This window comes from Lissotriton vulgaris, chromosome 3_1 (genome assembly GCF_964263255.1).
Source record: "Lissotriton vulgaris chromosome 3_1, aLisVul1.2, whole genome shotgun sequence".
Classification (NCBI taxonomy): Eukaryota; Metazoa; Chordata; class Amphibia; order Caudata; family Salamandridae; genus Lissotriton; species Lissotriton vulgaris.
The window spans coordinates 1,485,658,580-1,485,681,699 of record NC_141689.1 but is presented as its reverse complement, the minus strand read 5'-3'; the positions used below and the strand labels follow the sequence as shown (position 1 = coordinate 1,485,681,699).

General features: G+C 42.2%; 1 protein-coding gene across 3 annotated transcripts in view; it reads left to right on the top strand.

Annotated features, from left to right (window-relative positions):
- UNC5C (unc-5 netrin receptor C) overlaps positions 1-23,120 on the top strand; it is a 458,529-nt gene that overhangs the window by 203,111 nt on the left and 232,298 nt on the right. The window lies entirely within an intron of this gene.

The window sequence follows — 23,120 nt, the reverse complement described above, 5'->3', positions numbered from 1 at the left end:
ACGCTAAAAACTTCTAATCAATTGATACGCAGCTCACTACTGTAAACCTACTATTCACATGTTTACAGGAATTTCCAGTGACCACGTTGTAGAATGTCTTCAGTCAGCATTAAAAACCTGATTAAATGTGGTCATGTAGCATTAAATGATAAATGTATTTATTAAAGAGTTCAATACTAATGAATATTTATTTTCTGAAAAAAATAGTTATTCCGAGCTTGAAGTAGATCTTTGTCCAGTGCTTATTTTTTTAAACAAGTAAGTGCATTGGCCCAAAGCCTTTCTTTGGTGCGAACCGCTGGACCTGCTGAATGCCGGGATTGCAGAATACCATACCTGGCTAATCCTGATTCCACTTGACTCCTCTTTCTTCCACCACACTGCACTGCATGTCTCTTTACCTCACACTTGCCAGTTCTGTTTTTATCCCAGCCTTCTCCCTTTGTCACTGTTTCCTATCTTTCTCTTCCTTCCTTCTTCTCTTTCTCCCGCCCACCACCTGCAACCACCGGCACAAATTAAGCATAGAATATATCTAGCACTCAGTCTATCTAAATAGATTAAGATTTAGGAGACACATTCTGGGGTCCCTGAAATGCGATAATCATGAGCTGTGTCTGCAATTACCTTTGCGCTCTACATGCTCGCTCGGTTCACGGCCAGGCCAGCAAAGGACAGAGCAATACATTTTCTAGGCTTTTGTGTTAAACCCATTAACACTATATTCCGAACAGATTTGGGGAGCGACAAAAATTGATTCCCTACTCTTCAAACGTTTAAGAATGAATCACGTTTGACACATATTGTGCATTCGTTTAAAGGTGCATCGAGTTTACAAACGGTATTATCATTGGCTAAAAATAAATGTACATGTAACTATTGATATGTCCTGTAGGCATCTGTTCAGTACGTCATGGGCCTTGCGTGAACAAGGCTAAACGAGAATGGACGACATGAGGTGTTTTGAGGGGAAGGCTCTTTGTAAATATATCCATAGTTTAGACATGTATAGTTGCAATGAAGGAGAAATGCAATGGAAACGTATTTTTATTGTGTTTGATGATCATGGGAGTATATTTTCTACTGTAAATAAGTTACTGAGGTAGAAACTTGCAAGAAAAAATAACTCTGCACTCCTATTCCCCTTCTGGGACAATTTATTGGCCTCTTTGACGTTCTGGAGACTCGATGCTTGCTTCATACTCTGGCATTTGACCGCTCCTGCCAGCTGCCATTTTGTCCCTTCTGGTTTTGGCGAGTCACTTTCACATTGAGCCGCCACCACCCATTCAGTGACATCAGCGGAGTCAATGTATGTGTATATGTGACATGACGTGCCGACACAGTATATCAACTGCTGACTAACCTTCAACATGATGAGATGTGGCTGCATAACCAATTCCATGACTGCATTTCTGTGTAGTATTGCGCCTGCGTGGCCAGCTGCTTGTATGATATTGTTGCAGCATGCTGCAGCAAAGGGTCTGCACGGAATTTTCATGTGGTTCCAACATGCAAAACCAGTGGTGAAACATCCCTGTCTGTTTCTGGCAAGTTAATCAGTTCTTGATACCTGCACACTAACTCTAACAGACCCTACAAGATGGATGACAGAGAGCTGCTGTAAATTGTTTCCTAGCAGGAAATCTACAGTAGCAATGTAATTTGGACAATGGAGCGTTAGACAGCCTACCCATCATGCTCAGGGCCCCCTGGGGAGGCAGTTCACTGCCAGTTTTGCATCCAGAAAAGCATTGCTAAAGCAGTGTCTAAATAGGAGCATCGTTTTCCAATTAAATCATGGAGTGCCTATTTTTTCCACTGCCAAAAGGGCCGTCCCACATTCGACCCCATCTTTGGGTACACGTGCGGGATCCGGTGCCCAACTGGGTGTCTCTTATGCATCTAGTCGTATTTTGCAGAGGAGACAGTGAGGCTTTGCTTAAATCTTTCTGGTCTGAAATGTTTACGGTGGCATGCCCTAATCTTACTGATTACACTCTCCTTGTATGATGTTGTATGAAAATTAATGATTAAAAAAAGTTAACATGCATGTAGTACTTGCCTTCTAGGTGTTGCCATTTTTTTTCTTCTTAAAAATAATTAGGGTGATGCGCCTTTTCCAATGGAAAGGTCAACACCTTAACATTGGGGCATCCTAATACTTTACCAAGAAAACATATTTCACATGTCGACCAATCTAAAAGCCAAATTGTGTATGTTATACAAAATGCATGCATGTGACATACATACGTGTTTCTGTCCAGTATAATGTTGGGTTTTAGTGATATTGTCAAATCTTATTGCATGATCAGAATGCCTCAGTGACATTATTTGATACTAATAAGCAGCTGCCCATAATGGCTCATTTATCCTTTGTGTGTTCCTGTTTCTTTTTGTATATATGTGTATATATATAAAAGCTCCAAGTTTGTCCACAAACAAGAGCGCACGCAGGCTGCAGCAAATCCCCTCAGATCTTCACCCACAGCGGGATGTCGCTGACGCGTTTCGGATAGATTCCTTCTTCACAGGCTGGTAACCACAGAACACAGCGTTTCATGCCACACCACTTTATTCAATTACAAGCCTCCTGATAGGCCGGTAAGCCGCTCCAATCAGCAACGTCCCAGGTCTAGTAGGACATGTAGTGCAGTGATTCTACCCAGTTGGGTGCAGTGTTCTGTGGGTCCCCAATCAAGCCCACAGATGGGCCCCGGAGTGGGAAAGGTCTATATTCACGGTGCTGCTGCCCCATATGCAGAGTTCGACTGGATGTCAAGTTCAAAGGCCCGCTGCCCTTAGAAGCGGTGGTGTGCTCACCACGGCTGGACTGCCGTGTAAATACAAAAGCTCCAAGTTTGTCCACAAACAAGAGCGCACGCAGGCTGCAGCAAATCGCCTCAGACCTTCACCCACAGCGGGATGTCGCCGACGCGTTTCGGATAGATTCCTTCTTCACAGGCTGGTAACCACAGAACACAGCGTTTCATGCCACACCACTTTATTCAATTACAAGCCTCCTGATAGGCCGGTAAGCCGCTCCAATCAGCAACGTCCCAGGTCAAGTGGGACATGTAGTGCAGTGATTCTACCCAGTTGGGTGCAGTGTTCTGTGGGTCCCCAATCAAGCCCACAGATGGGCCCCGGAGTGGGAAAGGTCTATATTCATGGTGCTGCTGCCCCATATGCAGAGTTCGACTGGATGTCAAGTTCAAAGGCCCGCTGCCCTTAGAAGCGGTGGTGCGCTCACCACGGCTGGACTGCCGTGTAAATACAAAAGCTCCAAGTTTGTCCACAAACAAGAGCTCACGCAGGCTGCAGCAAATCCCCTCAGACCTTCACCCACAGCGGGATGTCGCCGACGCGTTTCGGATAGATTCCTTCTTCACAGGCTGGTAACCACAGAACACAGCGTTTCATGCCACACCACTTTATTCAATTACAAGCCTCCTGATAGGCCGGTAAGCCGCTCCAATCAGCAACGTCCCAGGTCAAGTGGGACATGTAGTGCAGTGATTCTACCCAGTTGGGTGCAGTGTTCTGTGGGTCCCCAATCAAGCCCACAGATGGGCCCCGGAGTGGGAAAGGTCTATATTCACGGTGCTGCTGCCCCATATGCAGAGTTCGACTGGATGTCAAGTTCAAAGGCCCGCTGCCCTTAGAAGCGGTGGTGCGCTCACCACGGCTGGACTGCCGTGTAAATACAAAAGCTCCAAGTTTGTCCACAAACAAGAGCTCACGCAGGCTGCAGCAAATCCCCTCAGACCTTCACCCACAGCGGGATGTCGCCGACGCGTTCCGGATAGATTCCTTCTTCACAGGCTGGTAACCACAGAACACAGCGTTTCATGCCACACCACTTTATTCAATTACAAGCCTCCTGATAGGCCGGTAAGCCGCTCCGATCAGCAACGTCCCAGGTCAAGTGGGACATGGAGTGTAGTGATTCTACCCAGTTGGGTGCAGTGTTCTGTGGGTCCCCAATCAAGCCCACAGATGGGCCCCGGAGTGGGAAAGGTCTATATTCACGGTGCTGCTGCCCCATATGCAGAGTTCGACTGGATGTCAAGTTCAAGGCCCGCTGCCCTTAGAAGCGGTGTTGCGCTCACCACGGCTGGACTGCCATGTAAATACAAAAGCTCCAAGTTTGTCCACAAACAAGAGCGCACGCAGGCTGCAGCAAATCCCCTCAGACCTTCACCCACAGCGGGATGTCGCCGACACGTTTCGGATAGATTCCTTCTTCACAGGCTGGTAACCACAGAACACAGCGTTTCATGCCACACCACTTTATTCAATTACAAGCCTCCTGATAGGCCGGTAAGCCGCTCCAATCAGCAACGTCCCAGGTCTTATGGGACCTGTAGTGCAGTGATTCTGCACTACAGGTCCCGGAGTGGGAAAGGTCTATATTCACGGTGCTGCTGCCCCATATGCAGAGTCCAGCCGTGGTGAGCGCACCACCGCTTCTAAGGGCAGTGGGCCTTTGAACTTGACATCCAGTCAAACTCTGCATATGGGGCAGCAGCACCGTGAATATAGACCTTTCCCACTCCGGGGCCCATCTGTGGGCTTGATTGGGGACCCACAGAACACTGCACCCAACTGGGTAGAATCACTGCACTACAGGTCCCATAAGACCTGGGACGTTGCTGATTGGAGCGGCTTACCGGCCTATCAGGAGGCTTGTAATTGAATAAAGTGGTGTGGCATGAAACGCTGTGTTCTGTGGTTACCAGCCTGTGAAGAAGGAATCTATCCGAAACGCGTAGGCGACATCCCGCTGTGGGTGAAGGTCTGAGGGGATTTGCTGCAGCCTACGTGCGCTCTTGTTTGTGGACAAACTTGGAGCGTATGTATATATATATATATATATATATATATATATATATATATATATATATATATATATATATATATATATATATATATATATATATATATATGTGTATATATATATATATATATATATATACATTTATAAACATACAAATACGGTTTATCACGTTCTTTACTTATAATCTGTGTTTCTATATTTTTTGTTATCATCTTGTTGTACTGTTATGTTGGTGTCTTGTTTTCTGTTGTTGTTCTGTGTTGGTCATTTTTGGTTTGTTTGTTGTTATGTGGTGTTGTGTTCTCTTTTGGTATGTTAGTGTGTTGTGGTGCCTTTCTGTTATGTTAAGGTTTGTTCCATTCTGATGGTGTGTGGTGTTGCCTTCTGTTATAGAGTGGTGTTGTTTCAATGTTTTGTGTTGTACTGTGATGTCGCCTTGGGACTGGTGTTGTTAGTGGGTCAATGTGAGTGTTTAATGCCATTACACTCACGGTTATAAAAAGCTTTCTGTGTCCCTACAGAGGTAGTGTAAAACTATTAGCTGACAAGGGTTTTATGTGGTCTTTATTAAGCCCTAAAAAGGATTTGCTGGAGTGTTATGGGCACATGATAAAACATGAGTTGGACTTCCCATCGGTTGAAATTCATGATTCACAAGGGTGATATCATTTCCATGAAGTAATGTTTATAAAACCCCTGTTTTTTTGTAATCGTTACAGCCAATTATACAATATTGGTTTCTTAGCCAGACTCTATACACTGAATCATCTTTTTGTATGCCTTGCTGCCAATTGTTTGTTTTTCTAATAGTTAACCTGCAGCCCAATTACTTAGGTTTTAAGATTTTCTTGAAGGTAAGGTGGGGTTAGCGGACCATGACTGTGCTTTACGTTTGAAGCCCCTGCAATAAGAAGCTGCTGTCTCCTGTGTTGACAGGTTTTTATTTGCAGCTGCACTGGTTCATGGTAAACATACCGCTATCGAGAAGCTGTGAATACAAAATAGAATCTTGAGGCAGAAATAAAATAGCAACAAAACAAAGCCAAAAGCAATGAAAGGGTGTTACAACGCGTTCTTAATTGATTGGCCCACCAGACTCTATATGGCAATAGTTTCAACCTCTGGGTACTGCACTGATGTATGGTCCGCCACCAACGCTGGACGAGAATTTGTGGGCTTGTTGAGCCATCACTGCGCTCAAAACCACAGGCACGTTGGTCAGTTGTTTGCTAAGCCAACCAGTATCACTGGTATCGAGTATAAGAGTCCCTGAGAAGGTCTCCTCATCTGTGCTCAGAAGCGGGCACCAACACCAGAAACACCATTGAGAAGTATTGCCAAAATGTTTCCTATGGGACCCCAGGGTAGCTCTACCAAGTATCAGATGAACATTTTTAGTCCACTGAGGTTCTCAGCTGTACAGGCAGTTGTGAAAATAATGGGCATGGCTTCAAGGGGTTTTGATCCCATAGGGTTCAGTTGACTTCCAAATTCAAGATCCGCATTTGTGGTATTCCGATGACCGTCACCATTAGACAATTATACAGTGGAATCTGCAGCTAGGAAATGCAAACCAGGATGGGCACGTCAAAAAACATGGCCTTCCATGACATGTAAACTGAATGTCCAAAAAGAGCTAATATTGATTTTAGAAGTCACAAGTCCAAGAATTGTTCTAAACCAATTGCAAAGAAGATGAACTAACTTGGTATTAATGTTGTGCTTGCAATTGTAAATGTGCCACTTCATGGAACTATAAATCACAATGGTTGCTATTATGTAACAAAAAAGGATTCATTTTGTTGACCATGTGAACGAATAGACCATTGAAATGTAAAATGCCCTAATAAGTCTTGTATATACTCTGTACATGAACCTGCACCATAGCATATTTCAGCAGGGAGAGCTTAACTCTCAGATCTGTTTTACAGGCCTACAGACTGCTCTCCTCCATGTGCACCGGGAAACGTTTTTATATTTTCTCTTTTTGTAATGTATGTCAAGGTTCCATAAACATTTATTTCTGTATGCCATTTCGCTGCATGCTTTAACCTTATCCTCTTAGCAGATTTTCCAATAGTGCACAGTGTGCATCTGTGAGCGAGACAAAATCAATGCTTATGGATTTAGCCGTGTAATCCTATCACTTGTCCTTCCAGATATGATTTGAAATGTAAAGTTCATTAAGGTTTAAATGAACTTGAAAGCCCCTTGTCCCTGATGGAGGTTCCTGTTTCCTGCTAGTCAATTACTGCCTGTTTTTAGTTGGTCTCTTCCTGGGTCTCCTATCATACCGTAAAGCAACCTAATATAGTGTGTGTGTCTGTTTGTGTGTGTATTTGTGTGTGTTGTGTGTGTTTTTGAGATAGCGAGAGAATTGTGGGTTGCAGGGCTGTTGTGCACGTTATAGATTGTGTATCTAACCATTTTCATGTTTTGTATCGTATCCATAATTTCTCATAAACTGTATTTTTAAAATTAATGCCAGAGCTCTATGTTGAACATTATTTAGAGTATTGTATCCATGTCTAACTATAACTTCACTTTAACTGTAGTTTTTTTGTTGAATTTCTGTTTTTTCATGATATACTACATCAAACTTTTCTGCTTGCCTTTGGCTTATGTAGTGCGGATGTCTGTCAGTCCATATTCCCTTCACAAAGCTGGTGTCTAAGCATGATTGGAGAACCTGGCTATTATGGCACAGGATTGGCACTGCAGGCATTCAACTTCTTCTGCTGCACAAGGCCTTAGGGCCTTGTGTTTTGGGTTGCCCTCTTTTATTTACTCACATTTTTGGTTTATTTGGGTTCACAAACCCTTAGATATGTATGGACTGTTGCTGGTCCTAGCTCAGCTGATTTGCCTCCCAGGTTTTGGTTCAGAACATTCCAAAGCCTGGGACCCAGATCAACCACGATTCTACTTCCTTGTTTCAGCTGCTTAAAGGTTTATTTGTTTATTAGCTTCTCAGCTACTGAAGGTAGGTTTCTTGTTAGAGCATAGCACCTAGGAATAGAGGGAAGTTATTCAGGCCCTGTGTGCCTTTATGTCTTGAGGGCCATGCAGAAAACCTTGAATTAGTTATTTGCATCCATTAGGATCCAGTGCAGGAGCTGTAGGGATAATGTGATGCAGTGCTTAATTTGAGCCAGTGGTTGCAGGTGCTCAGCACCAGCACTTCATTTTCAACACTGCACTTAGGACAGTCTGCCACATGGTGGCGCTGTTCATTTAATTTAGAAATGAGCTGAACAACGGTTGTTTCTGAATACAATATACATTCAAATTTCCTTTTACCTGCCTCCCCAGCCATTCCTTTAGATTTGGAGATCTGGAATAATCTTAACTGTTGCACTTGCAGGTGAGAGAGATGATTAGTAGTTGTTTTGGCAGGGATGACCTGGGCAATGGGTGGTGCAAGCTGAGGCGGCCTCCTGGTCAGGGCCCTGGCACTTATTATTTTACAGATTAAGCACCGGTGTAATGTGTTTGTGTTTGGTATGGCTCCAACACTTTCTTGCCACCAGGTTTTATAGCATCTGCTGCTGGCTTATGAATTTCTTTGGATGCTTTGTGTGGGGATGCATCAGCAGTCGAAGCATGCAAAGACCAGGACTCAACTGAGCTGAACCCAGTGGCAGTAGTGTACGAGAGGGAGTATTTCACAGAGGAGAGCGAGCCGCCTCTTGACACTCTTTGCCACTGCGCTAAAGAATCTCCGATTTGAAGAGAATTTCCAGGTTACTTACTGCAAAGATGATGAAAGAGGCATTACAAAGACACAGTGGCGTAACAAAGGCCCCCGCAGTGCGGGTGTACCCCAAGCTCCAGGGTGCCTCCTCTGCACAGTACACTGGCCTGCGAACGCCCGAGTAAGTCTGGAAGGGGGCCCCACCTTGCACTTTGCAGGGAGGACCCCTCACGTTTTGGTACGCCACTGCAAAGACAGGCGGAAAGATGAAGTAAGTGGGTTACTGTAATGGACAATAAAAGAGGGTAGTCCATTCTTTGTAAATTCAATGTTGTATTTATTAAAGTAGTATCCAGAAGCAGTCTGTGCTCTGCTCAGCTCATTCAGCAACTGATCCAATCATACCAACATTCTAACATTCAACATTCTACACATCACACATTCTGGCGGAGCACCATTCTGCAGTTACCTTTACCCCGCCCACTATCAAGATCTCTGTTTTGGCCACATTCATGAAGGGAAATCTTTCCTTCACACAATGGTCCAGGCCTTAAGTAATGTTGGCCCGACAGAATTGTCGGTTATTGCGAAGGAACGGTATTTGGGTTCCTCAGCATACATTTTGAATTTCATTTGATATTGCCAGGCATTCTCTGCTACAGGGAGCTCATACTGATTGAAAAGAAAGAAAAGAACGAGATAAATGAGTTACCCTTGTCGTAGAGCACTTGTAACTAATACTATGGTTAGTACACTTAAAAAACGTATTTTGTGGCTACGGTTGTAGAGAAAGGGTTGGATAGAAAATAATACAGGTCCAGTAACACCTACCTATGTTTCCAGCCTGACATACAACCCATGAGATTCTCATAAGCTTCATGCATGTATATGCAAAGAAACAGTAGTCTTTTGCAACAAAGCTCTGGGCTGATTTATTATGCTCTGTACATTATTCACTATACATGGGAGCACATGAATAATATGTGTTTCCCCACTAAACACCAAATGCCTTTAAGTACTGTGAGAACTAGCATGCCGGGCGTCTCGAGCAGCTGTAGTATACGCATTAAGGCCTCAAAATGGAGGCTCAGCGGCGCATTTGCAAATGCATTTGAATGAGTTTGTCAATGCAATTACCACCCGCACCAGCCCTTGTCGGGCTTGTCTGCACCTCACTCAGAACCACCCTCCCCCCTTCTCAATATTGCCATTTTGCAATTTGCAAAAAATTCACGGGATGGGCACTTTTGTAAAAATCCCACAAAAATAGGAGATTTTTTTTAAAGGCCCTTTTTTTGGCTCTACACTGCTGCTGAGCCAGTAAAAAGTAGGTGAGCAACAGCTAGCAGGCAGCAAAGGTGTTAACTTCCTCTGCCACCTGCCTTGTAAATGCACAGAGCCGCCACCTGTGCAATTAGGCCGCGGCCCGCCGCACACTTTTCAGTGTGCCCCCTGCGGATTCTGTAGGCCCTCTCCACTCCTGCCCCCCACCCGCCAATGCAGTTTTACACCCCTCCCTCCATCGGTCATCCACCCTCCATCCCGCTGTGTCACCTCGTACCCCCCCCACCACCTGCACAGAGCCCCCTTCCTCCATGACTCCGCTGCCTCTCCCACCTCAACCGTGCTTCGAGACTCTTCTGTCACCCACCCCCGCTCCTGTACTGCCCACAAATTCTGCTGCACTGCAGAGAAGGCAGGCTGTCTCATGCCAGAGAGAGCAGTTTTCATATTGCAGTCTGCACTCTCTGGCACCAGAAATTCTTCAGTTCCAGGTGCTGTGACATAGCACAGCCCCCTGCAGTGACAGGGCACAGGGCTGTGTAGTGTTTTTGTGAAAGGCAGGTTTTCTGTCTGCAGCAAAATGCAATACATTTTTTAGGCTTCAGGCCACAAATGTAGCTTTTTGGGTCGCAATATTTGTCAACTGAAGCTGCAAAATGCTAGGGGTCTGGTTGGTGTAATTCAGATGCAAACACATTTCAAACTCACATAATAGGACATTTCACTCATATTTTTAAAATGAGTTTAATGCATACTGCAAAAACAGGTGCCCTCGTATAGGATGGGTATTTACAATAACATATATGAGGATAACTTACATTGATAAGGAATTCAATTCCACATACGAACGCACACAGGACTTTCTGATTACCTTTGATGAGAATAATCTTAATATGCATTTTAAAAAGTTTTTTTTTGTTTTATATAGGGCAAACTCAGCCAATAGGTATTGGAGCTCTTTATACGAGCACAAGTTACACTACACAAGGTCACATTACATTTTTAGGCCAGGGAGATTAAGTGATTTGCCCAGAATCACAGGATGTTGAGCCGATGCCGAGACTCAAACCTGGTTCCCCAATTCTAAAGGTGGCAGCTCTGGCCTAACGTCACATCCTTTCTCAAGGACTTGAAACATAATGTAGAGCTCACCATTTACAAGAGGTTTTAAAATGACTTCAGTGGGCATTTCTTACATGAAGTCGATGATACTATACATGCATGACAAGATCCCTCACCCTCTACCACTCCATCTCTCACTTTTACATTTAGATTAGCCACTTATTTTCCTGCTTCTCATTGTCTCTCTGTCTGCTTGTCTGTGTATCTCTGCCCTCTCTCTTAAGCTCCCTCGGCCTCTCATTACCTCTTGTTTTTCCTCTGTTTCATTATTTTTTTCTTTTCACTCATTGCTTTGTTGTCACTTTTTATCTCTTTCTCTTTTTATCTCTAGCTTACTCTCCCAGGCTCTCTCTCTCTTTCTCGCCCTCTTTCTTGTTCTTCCTTCAATCTCTTCTAGTGTCTGTAGTTTCCAGGGCTTACAAAAGATATCCTGGTCTGATTCTGTCCCGCTTTAAAAATAATTTGCCTAGGTCTAGACAATAATGCATCCTTAAAAGTACCACATACATTCAGATCTGACCTTTTTACATTATGTATTTCATCTCATATAAAATGTATTTATTGCATCAATTCACACTACTTATTGAATTCAATCTAAAATGAAGTGGTGGAATTACAGTGCATCCATAAATGCATAGACCAGATCATCTTTTTTCAAGTTGGCAACATCAATTGTATTTTCCTGCACAATATGCCAGCTAGTGCAGAACTTTTGGGTTATCTATCTATCTATCTATCTATCTATCTATCTATCTATCTATCTATCTATCTATCTATCTATCTATCTATCTATCTATCTTCACTGAAGGTTACAGGGATGTTATAGTTAGGACATAGAATTAAAAAGACTTTGAAATTCACTGGAAAAAAAGGTTACAGGGATATCATAGTTAAGAAATAGAATTACAAAAACCATAGAAATTCACTGACAAAAATAAAGGTTTTAGGGACATTACAGTTAGGCTGAGATTTGATCATACAAAACCATTGATATTGAGCAGTGATAGTTACCTGAGCTACATGTACCTTATGGCCCCACAATGCAATGCTTATAATCTCACACATCACATCACTCATGACATGGTCAGTGACATTACTGATAACATCTCAAATGTGAGTCATAGTTACCTTAGGGCACAAGTTAAAGTTACTTGTGATAACCCTAACTATAACGGCTGAATTGCTATGGTTTTGTTTGTGTAAAATCTGAACCAAACTGTAACATCCCTCTAACCTTGGAATTTGTTGTGAATTTGCAACATTTTCTTTAAAGATCTATTTCCTAATCATAACTACCCTGTAACCTTTGATTTTGTCAGTGAATTATATACACGTGTGTATATATATATATTTTTTTTTTCCGTCCTGACAGCGTACGCAAAACAGGCACCGACTCCGTGATACTTGATGACACAGAGAGCTTTTATTCCTTAGTTACAATGTCAGACGCATTTCAGCGGCAAAAACCGCCTTGATCACTGCATAATATATATACCAAAAAAACTACAGGATACTATGAAGACGAATCCTGACTAAGGTTTACTGCAGTCACCTTAACTTAATTTGAGCACTAAGCACTCAACACTTTCCATGTAGCGATTCTTCCATTAATTCTCTGCATGGTTTCTTACACATGTTAGTCACATCAACACTTTATACATATTCTCCACAATCCATTAGTTTCAACTCACTTGTTTACAATTAATAAGCTGGCCAGCTTGACTCTAGAGTTAAGAGAGAGAAATAGAAGGTTTCCCGCTAATGTTATTGGTTCGATTCAACCTTGGTTAGTTCCCTCAAGATAGCCGGGAACCATGGCTTGCTAAGATGGCAAGCAGCTGTTCCCCTAAATGGATTAAGCAATTTACTTTAGGTAATGTAGCTTATAAAATTTTAATTTTGGATTAAATAAACCGTATCTTTCACCGGATTTACTGCACCTTGGCGTTCAGAAAGATGAAATATGGCCTCAGTTAAGGAATTTCTTCTCTGAATGAACCGGTTGCCATGGGTCAATAGCTTCGTAATGAGAGCAGTCAATAGTAATTTCTCTTAGTACGCGCAGATACATTTGCATTGAACAACAAGCATCTCAAAGATCGCCGGCTAGGATTATGCAGCCGAATTAGTGTGATATCTCAGGTAGGTAGCCAGTACATAAAATAGGAGCATTTTAAGCATAAAATGCTTTAAAATTTGCAGAATTATCACACTAAGGCACAACTAAAACTGCTGGCGGTGAGTATCATATTTACAGTTTTTGTTGGCCAGTTGCTGAAAGCAGAAATCTAAAGTTGAGTGACAGTGTGTTTAACACTCTTTCTTTGTTACTAATACACACATAAATGCATGGTTTGTAAAGTTGTAAGCTTGCTCAAGTGTTTACATACCGTGCCCAGATAACGTATGGGCACAGAATGTTACAATACTATCGCAACATTCTTAGTGGAAAATGCATTTTTGCTGTCATTCATAATTGACAACCTGGGCAGCAGTAGAGTCAACGCAATGGCGGTCCCAACTCCCCATTGCTGAAGGTGGAGGGGTATTTGAAATGGAGCATGAACTTGTCATCCTCTGAAAGTTATGCTAATGTGCCCTTGTCACAATTACACCCACACTGTGTTGACATTTGCCACACCCTCTACCTGTCCCAGTGCAGTTACCCCTAGTGGGATGGCGACCCTAAATCGGATTGACCGGCATAGTTCCCTGGATGGAAAGAAAATGTGGTGTTTGTTGTGGGTCGGGGGGTCGGCAGGAGTTGGGAGGAAGATGGGAGTTTGATGGAGAGCTAACAATTACGCTGAGGTACATTAATGGCTGATTACAAAGTCTTTAACGGGACCCAAATGAAGCCACATGGGATGGCTGAGCTGCTGTTTGGGTGACATTAAGTCAGACAGCTCCCTGCCGCGCCCCTATGAATATTGGCGGCCCAGGGGTGGGCCTAGCTCACCCATGCCCGACAACGGCCCTGCCTCATGGAAGCTGAGAAGGACTGCCACAGGCAATACCTTCCATCCAGTTTGAGTTGAAAATTATAAATGATGAAGAAAACTACAGTTATTATGAATTCTCAGAAAACCCACTGAAGCGGCTCTGAACTGACTTCCAGGCTGTGCTTGTAATATTGACTTCCTTTGTGCCAAAATGCAGCTCCAAATTCGTCCCACGTCACTCCTCTTACCCAAAAGCCGCTCTCCTCAAAAAGCCCTAGGCACCGACACTAAATTCTTCTCGCTTAGGAAAGTTGCGGCTATCAGCTCAGAAGGTGAACAAACTCTGCCTGCCCTCTCTATTGATCAGGCAGGGGCCAGCTCGGTACATAGAGTATTGATCGGAAGCTGAGCTGCAAGACGTATGGGATCAAGAGGCTAATTCCAGCTACATGTGTTACCTCTTGCTCCAGTAGTTTAAAGATTAGCCCTGTTGTCTGATAACATTAGGGGAAATTGGAACAGTTTGTGCAACATTTAGCTGAATGTAAGGCTGCATTAGCCAAACAAAACAGAGGAAAACAAGAAAAGGCAGTGTCCGTTGAAACTCAGTTGAGAAAGCAAGAAAAGTGTTCTGGGACTTTTAATGGCTTATGGCAATCGATTGGAGACAAGCCGGAGAAAAGTATATACTTTTGTTAGATAAATAGAAGTACATCTAATTGCAAAAGTAAACAGAACAATATATACACTCCCTTGCCTTTCGGCTGCTTTTGTATTATATAAATACCACCTACATATGCATACATGTGCACTTAATTAACTCCTAATTAGAGGAACCATAAATACATTTTGATTTTTGACAGTGAAAAATGGCTTGTGCATTTGTTTTTGAAAATTATTGAATTTGTGTGATGGGTTTGTCAGTTGAATCATGCATTTGTGAGTTCATCATCAGTTTTAAACTGCCCATTTAGCCCCTTCTCTGCGATGCGAATTCCGCTGCGGTGCGGGGACTTAATTAGGGGCGTAACCCCTTGCGTACTCAGGACAGCCGGCGGCCGTCCTACATCACAGTAGGCATGTGCGGAGGACGGCCGGGGGCCGTCCGAACTCCGCCACCCACTAATTAATTGTTCCGCACAGGGGTGGAATTCCCACCGCACTCGGGAATCGACGGCGTTCAGACCGCCCCCGGCTGTCCTGAGCACACGCCCACCGTGACGTAGGACGGCCGGGGTCCGTCCTGAACACATAAGGGGTTAAAACATTACATTAACCAATTTTGCTGGTAGTGAGATTGGACACAACCACAAAAAAGAAACTCAACTTCGAATTACACAGGAGATGTTGAAATCTGTTCCTACAATGAAGTTTTGAAAACAGTAAAGGCAATGCCCACAGCACAGAAGATATTGTTCATATTATCTTTTTGTTACAGCACATACTTACTGCCCATTGGTTGAAAATACATAATGCACAGGTATGAATGACATCATTCCCATTAACTACAGGTTTTGAAAACACTTTTGTTTTTCAAATAACTGTATCGTGTCATCGTCATCATCATATATCTTTATTCAGTCTAGTTAGAACAAAAAAAGTATAAAGCAAAATTAGAGCATACATAACAAGCACGTTAATGTACAATAATCTTTCGACTATCCATATAAAATTTATAAACATCACATAAAAGCAGTGGCCCTCTGCTTAATAGCAAGTAATATTTAGATTTTCCTTCATAGACTACACATGTTGTCAATGAAGATACATGTGGAGTTACGGTTCACTGATAGAATATCGAACACCGAAATATCGTGTGGACAGAATATTGTGTCAAAAATATCGAGGGCAAGAATATCGAGTAGGTAAGTGCAAAGAGATTGGTATAAATTTACTATTCTTAACTCCAGATCTACGTACCTTGAAGATATCTATATCATCAAAGTACATATATGTGGAGTTATATATATATAGTAAAACGTTACTTACCCATAAGAAATGACCTTCACAATATTCTTGTCCTCGATATTTTTGACACGATATTCTGTCCCACAATATTTGTGTTTTCGATATTTTGTCCACACACCATATAGATAGCTACTCCTATAAGTATATAGAAGACACATGTTAGGGTAGACCTGTGGCCTGCACGTGGTACTCATAATGTGGCCTGAGTAACCATGCTTGTCAGGATCCACTGAGAGCTGAAGCACTTGACCCACAAAGAATTCCAAACAGATGCACCAGATTGGAGAGAGCTTTTCTTACAGTTTCCCTGTCATACAAGCACCTTTTGATGGCAGTGAATAGTTCTTCGAGGTGAATACATGGATCAACTGTGACAGTGAGCAGAGGTGCAGAGGATTGAATGACGTCTTGAAACATTGGCAATCGGCTACTGTAATACATGCAACAACCTTTAAACTACCAAACTCTTAGCTCCAGTTTTACTAAGAGTCTGTTTGTTTTGATGACTCCTGGATTCATTGGGTGATGCCAAATGGGATATTGACAAATTAAAATGTGTGATATGTTCTTCAAAAGTCTGTAAGTCTTCTCGTGCTAGTTGAGTTCAATGCCTGATTCAAGTATAGATGCAACCTAACAGCATTCTTGAAGAGTTACAGGAACTACAGATGTTGGCTGCTTTAACCATTACAGGTTCAAAGTGACCGGCATTTCCCTCAAGTTCACAGGTCTACAGGGTCATTGCTACCCACACTGGAGACCCTCTCTGCTATCAGAGATCATAAATATACGAAAGGTCCTGATTTATGCTGCTGAAGATGCCAACTCCAAGATTCCTTCCATGAATACATACCCTATGTCTCACTCCGGGAGCCTCTGTGCGTGTGTCTTCCATTCTTGCAGCCTTTATTGGGGTAGATAACTGGATGTTGTCTCTAAACGGTGGTGTGATATTGCTTATCTATGTTCATGCTTGTACCTTTAATGTGCTGGAACCTCTCATGCTTGTATTCTGGAATACATGAAAGTTCCAGCTGTCAGTTGAAGATTTCTCCTGTGGCTGAGGTTTAATTAAAGTATCTCCTTAGCTCTATATATATGTTCCTGCTTATTTATTCTTATAAGAAGACACCACATTATTTTGGCGACAATCGGGGGAACCCAGGACTTCACTATGTTCATGCTTGTACCTTTAATGTGCTGGAACCTCTCATGCTTGTATTCTGGAATACATGAAAGTTCCAGCTGTCAGTTGAAGATTCCTCCTGTGGCTGAGGTTTAATTAAAGTATCTCCTTAGCTCTATATATATGTTCCTGCTTATTTATTCTTATAAGAAGACACCACAGGTGGCGCCACTCGCAGAGCTTGGTTACAATAAGGACAGCATATAGAGGGTGATCAGATTTTGAGAAACAAAAACCGGGACACACCAGAAATAAAAGTAGGACCAAAGCCTTTAGTCTTTCTTCTATATCTGGCTTGTTCTGTTTTTTACGTAGCTTTGTAAATATGTATCCATATATACAGTAGACTTTTAAACTCATGCATACACACAATGTATATATGTGCGTGTATATATATATATATATATATATATATATATATATATATATATATATATATATATATATATATATATATATATATATATATGTCTTTAGCAAAAAACTTTCTGTCAGAAAGACGCCGCACACCACTTCGAAAGTTTATCTTTGGTTGTTTGTAACCGTGATCAGGGACAGTTTATGTCCGAAACGTGTAGGTGGGAAACCTACAGAAAATAAAAGAACAAAGATAAACTTTGGAAGTGGTGTGCGGCGTCTTTCTGACAAAGTTTTTTGCTAAAGACATTAAATGCGATGGGGTCCCGAACCTCGCCGCCAGCACCAGCTGTTCAGCAGCTCCTCTTGTCTTGGGACAATTGCTCGTACATATATATATGGGGGGATCGGAGGTGGTAATGCGGAGTTCCTGTTGAGATATATATATATATATATATACATAACGTATATACACACATACATATACAGGCATACATTTACAATGCTGCATTTACCTGACCTTGGTCACAAAAAAACAGGACATTTATTCAAAATCAAGAAATGTCCGGATCACTGGGACTGTCCGGGGGAAACTGGGATGTCTGGTCACCCTAAGCATATTTCAACGTTATCTATTACTGTGTGCTTAACGAAACAATGTTTCTAGCTGTTCTAGACCTATAAACAACACCCACTGCAGCAAATCTGTTAACCACTTCTCAACTTCCCTGCTCTAAGAGCTCTTATACAGTTAGATCCTAAATACCCAGTCCCAGTCTTCACAAACACCAACCCTCTTGTCTCATTTTACTTTCCACTGATCTGCCATAAACGCACAACATTCCTCCTTGTGGACTCTCATTTCCCACCATTAAACAGCATATCTACTACGTGGTAACGGGACACAGCCAGAGAACCTGCTGCTTATAACCAAGACTTGGAGAAGTGTGGCTCACTGGTTAGAAGCAGCAGACCCTGAAGCAGAGATCAGGACCGGGACCAGGGTTCAAGTCCCGACGCGGCAGGATCTTTGGCTCAGTGTTGGCGGACTCGATAATTCTCGCCTCAGCACCTATTCTAATCATGGGTCCCACGCTGCAACTCTGGGCAATAGCTTGCTTAATCTCCACAACGGCCCCAACAGCGCTGGGATGCCTGGCTTCACCTTGGGGGTGTCCAGGAGGGGCATCTCACAGGGAGAGCCAGGAAGGGTTCCACAGTGGTATACAGCGCCAGGACGCCCTGTTCCTGGCGCAGCTGTGCGCTTTACAAGTATATTACATTTACATTTACAATTTAATATGAGGTGTAATAAAAAAATTAAATATAACCCATAAGCTTTTCACTCCATTCACTGGATCTAGTTGGTACATATATTTTGTTTACATGCAGATAAATGAAACACCTAGTGCTGCCTGTCGCCTCCCGCTGTTGTAGTAGTATTGTACTCTGTTATCTGTCTAATATTTATTTATGTATTTTGAGTATTTTGCAACCAGACACTTTGTAGAGTTGCATGTTGTTGAGTATGGATATTGTGAATGGTCTAGGTGCAGAAGCGTGTGACCTTGTATCATACAGAACATTTTTACTGTACAAAGAATCCTTGAATCAATCAAATTGATTAGTTGGTGAAAAAAAAGAGAACATGGTGCTAACAGGAAATTTTGTTTGATTTGCGCCAAGTGCCCTCGCCAAATGACGTTTAATTAATCACAAGCATTATATTCATTGGGCTTCTTTTCTCTCGACTCATGGAACTCGCTTTACCCAGAAATGTACCTGCATTCCATGAACTAGGGTAGACTGTCCTCAGTGCTTCATCACTGCAGGCACAAGCTAGACAGATCATAAGACCCATTGCTGAAAGCCCCACAGCTATAATCAAAGCTATAATCAATTCATACATCATCATGCAAACTCCTCGTCCACACAACTGCTATTTATTTAACCGAAAGAGAGTGAGAGGTTTAGGGTAGAAGAATGGGAAGTGTCAATGGCATATCCTCTCAAGCCTAAGCAGTTATATCAAACAGATACAATGACACTAACAGAACAGTCCACAGGATCGTCAATAGAGAGGCGATGTGTGTATTGGTTAACTGAGAACTCTCAGAGAGCAATATTCCTTGAAACACTACACCTGTCATGTCATACACATATAGGGATTTTTTGATTAGTGAGGAAAAATACTAAATCACTCCAACCATTACCCAAAAATTCCTTCTTCATGGACCTAGTGGTTCCTGAAACATCGGCTTCTAGAAGATTGTCTCATTGAAACAAAATTACTCCCATTTAGAAGATTCCTTGTTGGCACATACACATTTTTCTTCTGCCTGCTAAAGACTTCTTTTTTTAACCTTCCTATGCCTTAAAGAATTTTATTACAGAGTGTGTCATATCAATCATGTTACCAAAATACTTGTGAGTTTAAAGATCCTCAATGTATTGACGTTCAGTGGTGGGCTTTGTTTTAAAACGACGCAAAAGCAGATTTTTTTTTTATCATTTTTTTATTGGCGTCTTTGTAAGTGCAGTACAATAGTAGCAATTTCGATTTGAACATATTTTTCATCAATTATACATCTTGTTATGGAGTAGAGTTACATTGCAGTATATGCCCCACTTAACAGTTCTGGAAATGGCGGTGTTGATACGGAGAAAAGGGCGAGGTGAGTACGGACACAAAAGCAGATGTACGTGGGTGGGCCTTGGCGGATAGACAATTCTCTTATATGATAGCTTTTAAGATAAAGTATCAGATGAACTACTTGTTTATGATCTAAGATATCTTAAGGACACCAATCTCCAGTCCTTTACTCTGACCGCCGAACCACATGTCCTTTTAAATAGTCCTTTATGAGCAGGCCTGGACAAGTGGTTTCCCAGAAGTACCTTAATTTGTTAGTCCAAGACTGTAAATGTTTTTATTTTGCGGCCTCTTAACTGGTCCCTGCTGAGTGGCTCTGAAAGCATTGCTATGTCTCTGCTTTTTGTGACGCTAACGCCAGTAGCTTTCGCCAAGTCTGACATGACTGGGTCCTAGCCAAAGGCCTTTCATTTACTGTATTTACCAGAATTAATTTGTCTAAAAACAGATTTCTGGTGACCAGAGAGGACTGAACAAAATAATTATCCCCGAGCTGCTGGTTACCAAATGTTTTTGAATCAATAGGTCAGTGTAATTGCAGTAAATAGTGGATGTTTACCTTACAAGCAGACATGAGGTCACTCTGGAGAGAATGACCAAATGAGGCGACGTGTGTCCACTACCGAGCCACTGTAGAATTTTCCATATTCAAAGCCATCCCTTCCCCTTCTCCGTAACCTTTCAGTGCCTGGTTTCCTATTACTGGGTCTTAAAGAGAGACATGCGCATACGTCCAAATTATTTATTTCTCCCAGCCACGGCCAGTGCCAATAAGAGCGGTGAGGAGGGATGGGGGGGGGGGGGATTTGACAGACCGCCATGAGGGAAAATTAAATAAATAGTTATTTTCCCTCGTCGTCGTCTATCGAAAAATATATTTACTCTAAAAACATGTTTACATCTATATCAAGGAAAAGTGGTCCAGTAGCTCAGGATCCCCAGCATCAGTACCTGACTAAAAAAATCACAAGATTCTGTGCAAATAAAAGTCAATGTTGTTCATGTGAGCAATAAGATGCATGATTCAGGGTTGTTTTGTTCTTTGTCATTCTCAAACCCTTCTCAACAGATACCTCATGCTAGCACAGTCCTATAATGTTACCAAATGGAGCTGCTGAAATGTGTGTCCCTCAAATTAAACATAAGGAAGGATTAATGAAAACTGATTTGTTCGGGTTTACCACGCTTTATACTTTCTTTATGCCCTGCATGCGCTTCCTCCATAGTTCCTCCATTTCACCTCTCTGCGTAAGCTACACTTCCTCTTTGCTCCCTCTATGCTACCTTTCTCAAGCAGTCCTTGGTTGTGATGCCATGTTCCATACGTAACCCATGTTCAACATTGTGGTAATCCCGCTGGCTACATTTTGAACATTATAAAATGGATTATGACTTTAATTTGATCAGTTGCCTCCATCAATGGCCTTTTCCAACCCCATAGAGACCATCATTCCTAGATATGAGACCCCAGACAGAAGCATATCCAAGCACACAGTGCACAAGATGTATCTACTTTTTTCACAGACTTTGGTGAGTAGTTTCTATCATCATTGACATCAGCTGCTCTTACACCAACTCTTCTGAAACATGCATAATCCTGCATTTGGCTTGAGGATTTGATCCTTGTCATTTTCCCCAAATCAGATGGGACAAGCATGCGTTTTCTCTCCATTGTATTCTAGCCCCCCTACAGGAAGTAGCAATAGACATGAGCTCTGGATCTCTTTAGGTAAACAACACATGGCACCCGGCAGACGGTGTCACTGCTCGGCTAATGGTGACTGGCAGCGCCGGAGCCTTACAGGCTTGACTCTCCGTTGACTTCTGATCGTTGGTGACAGCCTAATAGTGCACTTGTCAGAAGATGGTGGAGCGACTGCCTCCGACAAATCTCACATCTCTAATTGCCTCGAAAACAAATCTGTTAGCACAGGCCGAGGTCCAAATTGGGAGAATGATATTGTTTTCATGGCAGAGGAGCATCAGTCTTTTAACATCGTCTTGGTATCCCTTGAGGATCCATTCTGAAGGATAAAGAAGTCATAGCTAAAGGGCATTGGACTTGTCAACAAGCGCGTTCAGCAGCCATTGTTTGTATTTAATAATTGGGGCTCTTATGTACTGTATAATGGCCAGCTCTCAAAAATATTACTCTGATCTTTGATCACTTGCATCTGTTCATTCGTCCGCCATTCGAGAATCATACTTTGGAAGAAGCACCTATTCGATTTCACTAGCTGCAATACTTCATAGTTTGACTAAACAAAGGGTACTATCCATAGGTTCTGGAGGGCCACATCTATTCCCTATATCCACTGATTATGTAAATCAGTTTGATTTTGATTAATTGTAAATGTATCTGATGAGGGCAGTCTAAAAATCTGTCCTCAATTTTCCCAAACTTCACATTGGAAAACCCTGGAGTGAACCAATCTTAATTGACTCATGTCACGATGATCACTTTTGGAATCGCCACGATTTTGGCCCTGTATATGAGATATTCAGTATAGGAATGTTTCTGTTATTCTTTCCAGAAAAAGATAGTGCCTGCTACATTTACGCTCCTTGATCAACTTTTCAAAAGATCTCGGAAAGAGTGAACTTGACCTTCATGTATTCAATTTTTTTAATAAGAGGAAGATTTAACACTTTGCGCCAAAAATCTGTGTCTATCTCCTAAACAGATGTTTATGACAACCCACTCAATGCCGAAATCAAAATAACCGTGGCTGCAATCAATTCATCATATGAGGATCATAATGGGCCATCCAAACTTGCAGTCACTTAAATTTCAATTTCATTAACTTTCACACTTAGCCTCAAGTGACTTCCATTGTGTAGCCTATGCGCTTTTAGTCAAAATTTCTTTAGCTTAACGGGCAATGTTTGTAGATATCTTTGGTAGGGAAATTTCCTATTGGTAGACTTTGCAGAATGAGTAGTAGATTAATGTATCACTTTCTTACCGAAGGAGTGGAGATGTTCAGCATCTGGCTCACTACGGTTGTTTTCACAGGTATGAATATTAATTTTGCATTGCGTTCCCTTCTCCTGCAAACTGCCTGGTATTATTC